At 40.5% G+C, this 12,224-nt stretch overlaps 1 protein-coding gene across 1 annotated transcript in view; it reads left to right on the forward strand.

Annotated features, from left to right (window-relative positions):
- Positions 1–12,224, forward strand: part of LOC129438994 (protein NLRC3-like) — a 469,470-nt gene that overhangs the window by 78,784 nt on the left and 378,462 nt on the right. The gene's annotated exons all lie outside the window — the stretch shown is intronic.

The following is a 12,224-nucleotide window of genomic DNA, read 5'->3' on the forward strand; positions in this document are numbered from 1 at the left end:
GGTGGCTTGTGTGCCACGTGGCAATAAAAAATATACTACAAACCTTGATTATTCTGGTTAGTCACATTGTACTGCTATTATTTTGAACAATACTGTATCATAAATATAAATTAGCATTATAACTTTTGAAGAGAAAATATAGGTCACAGGCATGGTTACATTATACATTTCCTATATTTATATATTTGCATAGACGAGAATATTTATATAACGGCAATGAACGTCTCATATGGCAAGAAATATACGTACATAATTAAAACATGGGCGTCGGAAGCAAATGAAAAGTGGGTGGGTCCCCACGTACCATCCCCGAAAAATACATTATACACAATAGATGACATTTTCATGTTTCCTTTTATATAACCTGAACATTTGCATTTATTAAATAAAAGACAGTAGCCTATTGCGGTCGAAATTCTGGTAATAGCCTTTTAAATATTTTGCAAATAATGACAGATGTCATGCTTCATTTATCTTTCTCTGTGACATTTTTTTTCTCTACTCTGCTGACAGTAAGCTACAATGTTTATTTTTTATTTTGAGGAAATAAAAGGTAAGAAAAACGAATGAAGGTAAACTGATACAACTTTTATATACCTTTTTTATTTGTTATTCCCAATCTCTCTTTCGCTCTCTTAGAGAAATAAATGTGAGATTCTGGAAATGAGATCACTTTATTTAATGGTATCCGTCAGGAAACAATGCTGTCATAAGAGTTTGAGCATGTGTACTTCTAAAACACAATCGATCAAAACAGAGGTATGACTTTATGAATTATCTGCAAATGTAGGCCTACCTCGCAAATAATGTCAATACGTGAAGACGTTCAACTCTGTGATATCGCAAATGAAAAGTAATTGCGGGCTTCTGTAAAAACTTTAAAATTATCCAGCGATCGTGGCACCATAATCAAAATAAACTATTTTACAGCAGTAATCATATTTTAACGAGTAGCCTACACTTTTAACGTTTGAAAGGAACCACATTTAGTGCTGTGTTAATTATCATTAAAAGCAAAACGGGAGTCTCCGTGCCTTCGCGACAGACGCAATTCTTCTGGAGTCTCTCCTCATCATCATCTCTTCCTTTTTTCTTCTGTGTCTTAAACTTGGGGCTCGAGTCCGACCTAAGGTTCGAGCTGCCTTTAAGAACAGCAAGCTAAGTTCGTTTACCGTTAAAGGCGGAGTCCACGATGTTTGAAAAACGCGTTGAAAAAGGAGACGGGCCGACTACCAAAACACACTTATAGCCAATCAAATCAAATCAAATGCCGGGTTGCGTATGTGTGGGGCGGGTCTATCAACAGAAGGTCCAGATTCTATTGGGGTAAGGGCGTGTTTGTTTGGGTGATTTCAAATATCAACATTGGCTTTCAAACATCGTGGACTCCGCCTTTAATTATTAAGACTAAATGGGCAGGTAAACTCGTGAAACGATGAAAGTAAAATAATCCGCTATAATATGGTTTTACATATGGTCGCACTTTGTTCGAACAGCAACTCAGTGACCACTCACCCCCGCGAATTATGTTTAAAAGCTGGAACGGGTCCGCGGTGTAAAAAAGCAAAGGTTAGGGATCCCTGCTGTAGTGGAATGGATTTTGAGTAACAGCGCTTTGATAAGTGAAGAGACAAATGCGCTAAATTAGAGAAAAAGTGGGTGGGTCCATTATCATTGGTCTTAAAAAGTGGGTGGGTCCTGTCTGTAGGAGCCATTTGGTTATGTTAGGCCTGTAATTTTCTTTCACGCCAATAGAGGGCGCTTAATGTATATATGGTGTTGAGTTACCGCAGCCAGGTGTGCGAGAAGTAATCAGGTCAAACAAACTTTTTGACCGTCAGCGTCACAGTCATCAATTGTGGTATTTGAACTTGATTAATTATATGTTTGTTTTATTTTTCTTTATTGTTTATTAATGATTACATTTTGAAGTCAAAGGACGGACACAAAATAAATGGATTGGAATATCCAAATGTATATGTTGAGTTTTGGACAGTGTTTTATCTAACGTTAATATCAAGTTTTAAAATGACGCGTCAGAAGCACAAAGACCTCACAATGGACAATCACGCACCTACATTTTAAGTCAAAAAATTTGGCCTTAATGGAGAAGTTTATTTGTGCTGAGCTTTGAGTTTATCTCAACGGGCTGAGGATCAAATTGGAGACTACAGGACAAGTCGACTGATCTGCACGAGGAGATTCACTTCGATGGACTGCATTCGGCAAGTTGTTTGTGGATTTCGTTATCGTTTATCGCGGTGGATTTGCGCTGTATGCTGGCGTAGATGTCAACAAAGGAGCTGCATAAGCTACAGAGCAGAGGGCTATTTCATAAAACTCGCTTGGAAAAGCGAGGATTAAAGTTACAAACTCGACTTGAATTAACCTAACAAATGAGGCGAGGCTAAAGCGGTTTCAAAAAAGGCAAATGAAGCTTACGCAATCCAACTTATGTGATCCAGATTTCCCTAGTCAAGATAATTGCGCGTGCTGCTATTCTTGAGCAGCCCTAGAGGTCGAGCGTGGATCAAATCGATCAAAGTTAAAGAGAAAGCGGTCATTTTTGATAAAAATGTATGAAAATGTACTACTGACTGAAAATGATAATACTGCTGCAATAAACAAACCCATAAAATAGTTGGAAAGTCCTTATGGATTAAATCCTTGCATGCAGAAACTAAATTTAAATATATTGTCTTATTTTAAAGTGATCACATGAACGCATGATACACTGTTAGAAATGATGGCCTAGTGGTTAGTGCTCTCAGCAGCGCATGCGGGGATCCGGGTTCGATTCCCGTCAATACTTATGTGGCTATGCTTTGCTAATTTTTATATACTGTACTTTTTAAAAATAACACAAATCTTAACTTTTAAAAGACAATTTGTAGTTTACTAAGTAACCTATATAATACATATTTAGCAGATGAATGATTTTAATACATTTACAGTAACTTACATTTATTTATTTTTTATTTGGGGGTACATTTCAAAAGCAGCAACTTGAGTGGACAATAACGTAACAGGTGAAAATAAAACATAAATATATTGTTCATAAGAAGTGTAGTTGATTTAAGCATAAGAAGTGTCTAATCTCATAATGTTTGCCAAAGATGTTAACTGGCAGTGAGGAGAGCACTGGCATCTATCAGCAGCACAGCTTTACCCCTGCAGATGAACTGTTCTTCAAAGAAAAAATGGGGGTCACTGAAAGCATGGTGGGTGAACAGCATATGCATTTCTGAATTTACAGTAGTACAAGAAATTTTGTAAAATCATATATGTTTCACATATTCTTGACCAATCATTATTACTTGACATGTTACTCAAAACATTTTTGATGGCAAATTATGTGTGCGTTATAGAGCCACAAGTCATCATGTTAAACCCTGGGAGTATGAGAGATTTTAAACCACTGGGTTATTATCACACTGTTAAAAAATTAGCTGTAGTTATGCAGCTGTTTGCCAGTAACTTATGTAGATTTAAAGGTTTATTATTTACTGGCAACAGTGTTGTTCAAAGTTAAATCAACATTAAACATTAGCAGGTCTATGATTTTACAGCATGGAACTATAGAATGGCAGCCTTGTGCAAGGCATTTTGTGAACCAGAAATCCTCATGAACCTTTTTCTGTTGTTTCCTTCATATTTTGGTTCCCAGAATGCTTTGCATGAGGCTGTTATTTGGTGGTTTTGTTCTGTAAATAAAAAGACTTGTTGATGTTTGTTGTTCATTTGGCTTTGAACAAACTGTTGCCAGTGGGTAACATAGATATAAATCTACAGTAAGTTACTGGCAAACAGCTGACAGTAATACTGTAAGTTCTACATAATTTTTTAACAGTGTAGTGTTAGGTGTTGATAGATAAACAGAGATTTATGAATGGTTACAGTGAGGATCAGTTGAAGAAAAGCCTAAGGTATAAGCACATTATACTGTATGTCTACAGTACAAGCCTTGTGAGCTGAAAAATTATTGTATGCAGGACACTAACAATCTTCTCTGTGATAAAAAAAAGAATTTTAACTCATTACAACAAAATGCCAAGAGCATACCATCACATAATTATATTGTATTCCTTCAGCCATGCAGACACCATAATTTTTTTTTATTTCAACTAGAGACAGATACAAATACTGTAGATCTTTAAAATAATGTGCATTTTTATGCACACCAAGCATAAAAAAATTAAATGACTGTACTTGACTTTTGTGTGTTGTATATTTAAATTAAATATCCTCTTTGTGTGACAGACAATCTGAAAAAATTGAAATATATATATATATTTCATCAATACATTGCAATTATATGAATTAAGATACATCTTAAATTTGTTAATAAACTATTATCCTTATATTGGGGTAGTTAAGATTATCATTTATATTCAACATTTGATAGGCCTATAATATACCATATTATGAAACACATGTCTATATTTTATTAATTATTATTGTAACAAAATTGATCAAAATTTAATATTAATATATAAGTTGATTTTCTTTAATTGTTAGATTAATAGTGGTTCATAAAGTCAAATAAAATGTCAAAGAGTCAGCTGTAATATCATTGCATTTACATTTCAGTGTCAGTGGAAGTCTAGTTAAGCAACAATTGAGGCTTAGCCTGACAGTTAGCCTGCTCCAGACCAGGCTAGTTTGCAAGCATAAGTTTCCATAGTAACTGGGGTTGAACTAGTTCATATTGTTTATTTTGTTCATGCTTACAATGTTTGCAATGTTTATAAACTTTGTATTTCTGGGTATGTTTTGAATGAACAAAGTGTTTTATGAAGGTTTAAAAATGGCAGAGAAAAGTGAAATTTGTGTGTCTAAAGTGACTGATCCTGACGAGGATCAAACACAAAATACAAAGGGTACTGATATAGTTGACCAAGCGGTTAGAAAACGTGAGGTTAAACTTACTACAAAAGGGTTGTTGTTTAAACTTGATACGCTGCAAAAACACAGAAAATCTAAGTTTGAAATGGCAGCATATATTAAAGGTGTACTGAATGATCTTATGGGTAAAGCTGATTTTGAAAATGTTGAAATCACTTTTGAAAAGTTTAAAACCCAGTGCAAAGAAGCAAACGAAGTACATAAGACTTTGTTAGGTTTATTACCTGATGAAGAGAGAGAGAAACATGAAACATGGTTCAAACCAAATTACTGTGGGTTGAAGAGTTTTCTGCTATTGTCATTAAGTGGCTAAAACAACATCAAGAGGAAAATCAGTGTGCTGATAGTGAAATTAACCCTGATGATAGCGTTTCCAACATTGATGCCCGGGCAAACAGTCCCACGTCGAGTCGACACAGTAGTTCCACCAAATCCAAGTCCTCTGTTCATCGAGTGCGCACACATGTGGAGGCTGAAAGAGCTGCTCTGGTTGCACGTGCACAATCTTTAAGAGACAGACATGAGCTTGAGGATCAAGTGGAAAAGTTAAGGAAACGAAAGGAACAAATGGATCTTAATGCTGAAATAGCAGCCTCTACTGCAAAGTTATCTGTGCTCAAAACATTTGAACAACAAACCACTGAGAGTGTGATATCAGATGGGATGGAGTCTTATTTTGATAGAGGAAAAACTACATCAAAAGCTTAATTTCTCAATTCAGATTGGATTGAACCACCAAATGCCACATCGCGTAGCTATAAAGGTTTACCATTGCTACCTTTCTCTCACAGTGTGCAACAGCAAGATTCTCATACTGGTAGGCCAGTACAAGGAGAAACTACAACACACAGTACACGTCCCAAAGTTCCCAACAGAGGAGTACATGCTTTATCAAATGCTGAGGAGTAAACCGTTTCAATGTTAAGTATGCTTCAAAAGCAAGAGCAAATAACGGAGCTGCTAATACAACAGCAAAAGGCTAGTCACTTACCACCACATGAAATTCCCATATTTAATGGAGATCCTTTGCAATTCAGTTCATTTATGAAAGCATTTCAGTTTTGTGTGGAAGACAAGACAAACAACAAAGGAGACTGCTTATATGTTCTAGAAAGGTATACTAAAGGACGTCCAAAGGAAATTGTTCGCAGTTGCATGAACATGACACCTGAAAGGGGCTATCGAAAAGCTAAAACAATGCTTAAACAACATTTTGGTGATGATCATGTGGTATCTGCTGCCTACATGGAAAAAGTGCTTCAGTGGCCAGTAATCAGAGGAGATGATGTTACAGCTCTTCAAGATTATGCAATTTTTCTACGAGGTTGCTGTAATGCAATGTCTGACATACAATACTTACAGCAATTGAATATACCAGCCAACATGCAAACAGTAGTTCTAAAACTTCCTTTTAAGCTAAGAGAAAGATGGAGAACTGTGGCATGTGATATTTTGGAACGAAATCATAAGAGAGCTAATTTTGATGATGTTGTCTCATTCATTGAACGTCAAGTCAAAATCATTTCTGATCCGGTCTTCGGATGCATTCAGAATGTGGAGAAAGGAATCATCAATAAACAAAAGGATGTGACCAAATGGAAACCACAATCTCTTTCAAAGCCCAAATTTAAAGGTAACAGCTTTGCAATACACTTGTTTCAGCATCCCAGGCATGTAATCATACAGGGCCCGGGAATAAAAGTGGTATCCTTCCTATACTTCCAGTACAAGTTAAGTCAACAATGAGTAACAAAGTTATCCAGACTTATGCCTTTTTGGATACAGGTAGTACTTCTACATTCTGCTCAGAGTTTGATGAGAAGGTTGAATCTAAATGGGCGAAAGACAACAATCTCATTACTTACAATGAGTCCTAAGTCAACTGTCTCAAGCTATGTTGTTAATAATTTGGAGATTTCAGGCCTCACTGGAAAGGAGTTTTACAGATTGCCAGAAGTCTACACGCAGAAAAGGATGCCTGTTCACATTCCACACATTCAAGCAGATGTGGTGTTATTGATTGGTAACAATGCCTCTAAGTTACTTGAACCCTGGAAAGTTGTGAATAGTTGTGGAGATGGACCTTATGCCATTCGAACCCTATTGGGGTGGGTTATAAATGGTACCATTGGCAATTGTCAAAGTGAATGCCTTACTGCTACAGTGAACCGAATTGATGTAAGAAGATTGGAATTGCTATTGGAGAAGCAATATCAACATGATTTTGGTGAAAGGATGTATGAAGATAAGGAGGAAATGTCCAGAGAAGATGCTAAGTTCATGAAAATTATGGAGGAGTCTGTAAATCTGAAAGATGGACATTACAATTTGAAACTACCTTTCAGGAGCATGGATGTTACTATGCCTGACAATCGCTGCATTGCCAAGCAGCGCCTCCTTGGAATAAGGAAAAAATTTGAAAAGGATAAGAAGTTTCAGCAAGAATATATAAACTTCATCAATAATATGATTGATCAGGGCTATGCTGAAGAGGTGCCAAAACATCAACTTGTGCGACATGATGGTAAGGTTTGGTACATACCTCATCATGGAGTATACCACCCCCGTAAGGGCAAGTTGCGTGTTGTATTTGACTGTGGAGCCGAGTTCAAGGGAACTTCTTTGAACAGTCAGCTATTACAAGGCCCAAACCTCACTAGCTCATTGATTGGAGTTCGTCTTAGGTTTAGACAGGAGCCAGTTGCCTTCATGACTGATGTTCGGGCAATGTTTTATCAAGTTAAAGTGAAAGAAGAGGATAAAGACTTCCTTAGGTATTTGTGGTGGCCCAATGGCAATGTAACAGAAAATGTCTCAGAGTTCAGAATGACTGTTCATTTATTTGGAGCGGTTTCATCACCAAGTTGTGCATGCTTTGCTCTAAGGAAGACTGCTGAGGACAATCAGCACAGTTTTGATCAAGAGGTAATCAACACTGTCTACAATAATTTCTATATGGATGACTGTCTAAAGAGCCTACCAACAGAGATCGAAGCAGTCCACATGGCCAGGGATCTGGCGGCTCTATGTCAAAAGGGTGGCTTCTATCTGACACAGTGGATCAGCAATAGCCGTGAGGTTCTGCAATCCATTCCAGAGCAAGACAGATCCCAGAACATCATTGAGCTTAACTTGGACCGAGATCAATTGCCAGTGGAACAGGCTCTGGGACTTCAGTGGTGCGTACAAACCGATACATTTAACTTCAAGACTCTGTGTAAGGAAAGGATGCACAGTAGATGTGGGATCTTGTCAGTGATCAGTTCAATCTTTGATCCTTTAGGTTACCTGGCACCAGTGATACTACCTGCTAAGGTCCTTCTGCAGGAATTGTGCAGAACAAATTATAAGTGGGATGACCAAATTCCTCCAGTGCTTGATCAGCAATGGATCAAATGGGTAACGGATCTAGATCACTTGAGTGCTTTCACAGTTGACCGATGTTTAAAGCCACATGATTTTGGACAACCTGTTCAAGCTCAATTACATCATTTCTCGGATGCCAGTGAAAAGGGATATGGCTCTGTAACTTACCTTAGACTACAGAATAGCCATGACACTATTCATGTCTCATTTCTTCTGGGTAAATCTAGAGTGACGCCTCTTAAACCAGTCACCATTCCACGCCTAGAGCTAACTGCTGCTACTTTAGCTGTTAGCATAGACAAAATGCTGAGAACAGAACTGCAACTGAATTTGAAGGAATCATGTTTTTGGACTGATAGCACGTCTGTCCTGAAATATATACATAATGAGAACAAAAGGTTTCGTACTTTTGTGGCAAATAGACTCTCTATTATTAGAGAGGCTTCTGATTTAACACAGTGGAAGTACATCCATACTTCTCAAAATCCAGCCGACGATGTGTCTAGAGGAATGACTGCACAGAAACTTCTAGCTAGCAAGAGGTGGCTAAATGGTCCAGAGTTTCTGTGGAAACATGAAGAGGAGTGGTTAAACCATTACATTGAGACAAGTATTTCTGTCGATGATCCAGAAATCAAAAGGGAGCTCACAACAAATGTTGTAAATGTAGGGGATGCCAATAATGCCACTCACAGACTGATCACATACTTTTCTGATTGGAAACGACTCAAAATAGCAGTAGCATGGTTACTTAAGTTTAAAAGCAACTTACTAGAACTGAGTCATCAAAGAAAGCAATTAATTGCAACATCAGAAGGCCTGGACAAAGTGGAACGTAAAATGCAGGAAGTCAAAGCTTCATTAGGAGGACAGTGTTTGTCTTTGGATGATCTCTCTTTGGCGGAAAAAGCTATCATTCAATACTGTCAGCAAGAAAGGTTCGGTATGGAAATTGCTTCACTGGAATCTAGAAAAACTACAATCAGAAGGGATAGTGCTATTTACAAGCTAAACCCCATTCTTGAAGATGGATTGCTAAGAGTTGGTGGACGGTTATGCAAAATTGCAATGCCTGAAGAAGTGAAACATCCTATAATCCATTCCAAAGATCAACACATTTCCAAGCTTATTCTTAAACACATCCATGAACAGACTGGTCACGGTGGGAGAAATCATATTCTTTCCACATTAAGAAGAAAGTATTGGATCACCCACGCTAATGCAGCTGCTAGCTTTCTAGCTGTGTCTATTGTCGGCGTCAGAAAGGGAAATTGGGAGAACAAAAGATGGCTGACCTGCCTTCAGAAATGTTGACCGTAGACCTACCTCCATTTACCAACGCTGGAGTAGATTACTTCGGTCCAATTGAAGTTAAAAGAAACCGTTCACTTGTGAAGCGATACGGTGTGATATTTACATGCATGGCAAGCAGAGCAGTCCATTTGGAGATCGCTTATTCTTTGGACACCGACTCATGCATTAATGTGTCACAAGGTGACGATCTTTTAGTGGTGGAACCAAAGTTAAGGAAGTTTGGTTCTGCCCGGAAGCGTTCCCGCCCGGGCCGGAAAGGAAGAACACCGGAACTTCCGGTAGCGCCGCGGGAGGGAAAATCGCGAATTAGATGCAACTGTGCCTAGTTAACAGGAGCGGCTGCTGATTGGAGAAGACACTGAACAAGGCAGTATTTAATATCAGCTTAAATCACAGTTTGGGGCTGGTTGTTGCTGTTGTGTTGTAGTGCTGCGTTGTGCTCATCAGATACGCTGTTGGGGGCGGTCTAACTCTCTTTCTCAGGCTGAAGTCTGCATGGTTGAAAGGACATCGTGAACCTTAAGAGTCGATGAGCGAACGGAAAATGTTGCAAACCAAGACACAATAAGAGGAGAAGAAACGGAGTTTATGTGAGTACATACCTGCAGGTAAAATGTGGAAATACCGGAAGTTGTGGTGTAACCCTGTCGGCCCTACCCCTAAGATAGCGTGGTTGGTGAGCCGAGGGAATATCTGGCTGAAGCTAGTCACGGCGATGAGACCTAGGCCGTATTATCCATCGCCAATCGGACCTGGGCAAAGAAGAAGAAGACGGGCGTCCTTTGTGTACACTTGAGTGTGGTGGGTGAGTCTTTGTGCTGTGGAAACTTTCACTTTGACGTGGTGCCGTGTATTGCTGTGTGTTGCTGTGTGTGTCTCGTCAGACAAACCCCCGCCTTCGTACACTTTGTCGAGGGAGGACGAAGAGGTTGCCGGTCCTAGTGAAGATTATCATACTATATGTTGTGAACACGCTTCAGGCCTAAAGCAACGGAGTGGTGCCGCGGAACGATCTCCGGTCTAGACATTTGGGGTGTTTCCGAAGAACGGCGGTGAAGAGCTGGAAAATTGGTGTGTGTGTGAGTACGACTAGGGGTCGCTATTGTTGATGCTTTTACCTACGTAATACTTACTGTTGTAGAGAGAGAGGTGTAGGAATTCCGCCTGTCCCGAGGTCCCTACTAAGGGGCGCCCCTGTCCGGTGTACGATTGCCTAACGGTAGCAAGGAAAGGGCAGCGCTCGGCCTGGTGCGACGGTGCGACGTTTCCACCCCTCTGCAACCATCGAGCTCGTCGAGAGGGTCCGCCCCCGACGCTACATGGGAACTGCTTGTCCCATCTGACCCATTGAGAGAAACCAATTGTCGTAAGTCCGCCACCCGGTTGTACTAAATTGAACCCCTTTTAAGCCTGCTGATTTACAGGGACGGAGAACGCACCGTAAAGAAACGGAACGCAAGGAGGACCACAAGAGAGAAACGAACTGCGTGAAACCTGTACTTACCGTGAGCTGTAGCCAGCGAAGAGGTGAGAGCAAACCAAGTCAAATTAACTGTGCCTCTGTGTCCCAGCCGCTGCCTGTGGAGAAAGAGAAAGAGAGTGAGCACCAATAGAACAAACTGTGTGGAACCTGTACTTACCGTGAGCTGTAGCCAGCGAAGAGGTGAGAGCAAACCAAGTCAAATTAACTGTGCCTCTGTGTCCCAGCCGCTGCCTGTGGAGAAAGAGAGTGAACACCAAGAGAACGAACTGTGTGAAACCTGTACTTACCGTGAGCTGTAGCCAGCGAAGAGGTGAGAGCAAACCAAGTCAGATTAACTGTGTCTCTGTGTCCCAGCCGCTGCCTGTGGAGAAAGAGAAAGAGAGTGAGCACCAAGAGAACGAACTGTGTGGAACCTGTACTTACCTTGAGCTGTAGCCAGCGAAGAGGTGAGAGCAAACCAAGTCAGATTAACTGTGTCTCTGCGTCCCAGCCGCTGCCTGTGGAGAAAGAGAAAGAGAGTGAGCACCAAGAGAACGAACTGTGTGGAACCTGTACTTACCGTGAGCTGTAGCCAGCGAAGAGGTGAGAGCAAACCAAGTCAAATTAACTGTGCCTCTGTGTCCCAGCCGCTGCCTGTGGAGAAAGAGAAAGAGAGTGAGCACCAAGAGAACGAACTGTGTGGAACCTGTACTTACCGTGAGCTGTAGCCAGCGAAGAGGTGAGAGCAAACCAAGTCAGATTAACTGTGTCTCTGCGTCCCAGCCGCTGCCTGGGGAGAAAGGGAAAGAGAGTGAGCACCACGAAAATGAACTGTGTAAAATCTGCACTTACCGTGAGTTGTAGCCAGCAAGGAGGTGAGAGTGAACCAGGTCGAACTAACTGTACCTCTGTGTCCCAGCCGCTGCCTGTGGAGAGAAAGAGAAGAAGAGTGAACGATACGACAGGGAACTGTGAGAGCACGTGCGGTGAAGTCTCCGCAAGGAGGATAAAGGTACGCAGACAGGAAAATAACTTCAACACTCATTTTGCTTTTAATTCTGCCTCCAGGAAGGAAAAGGAGGGCGCCACGGATAGCAAGGACCAGGCAGGAGCCTGATTTCTACGCCCCCTTGGTCTATAGTGCCCCGGACCACCGTTGCCCCCCCCTCTTCCGGTT

This window comes from Misgurnus anguillicaudatus, chromosome 24 (assembly GCF_027580225.2).
Source record: "Misgurnus anguillicaudatus chromosome 24, ASM2758022v2, whole genome shotgun sequence".
Taxonomy (NCBI): Eukaryota; Metazoa; Chordata; class Actinopteri; order Cypriniformes; family Cobitidae; genus Misgurnus; species Misgurnus anguillicaudatus.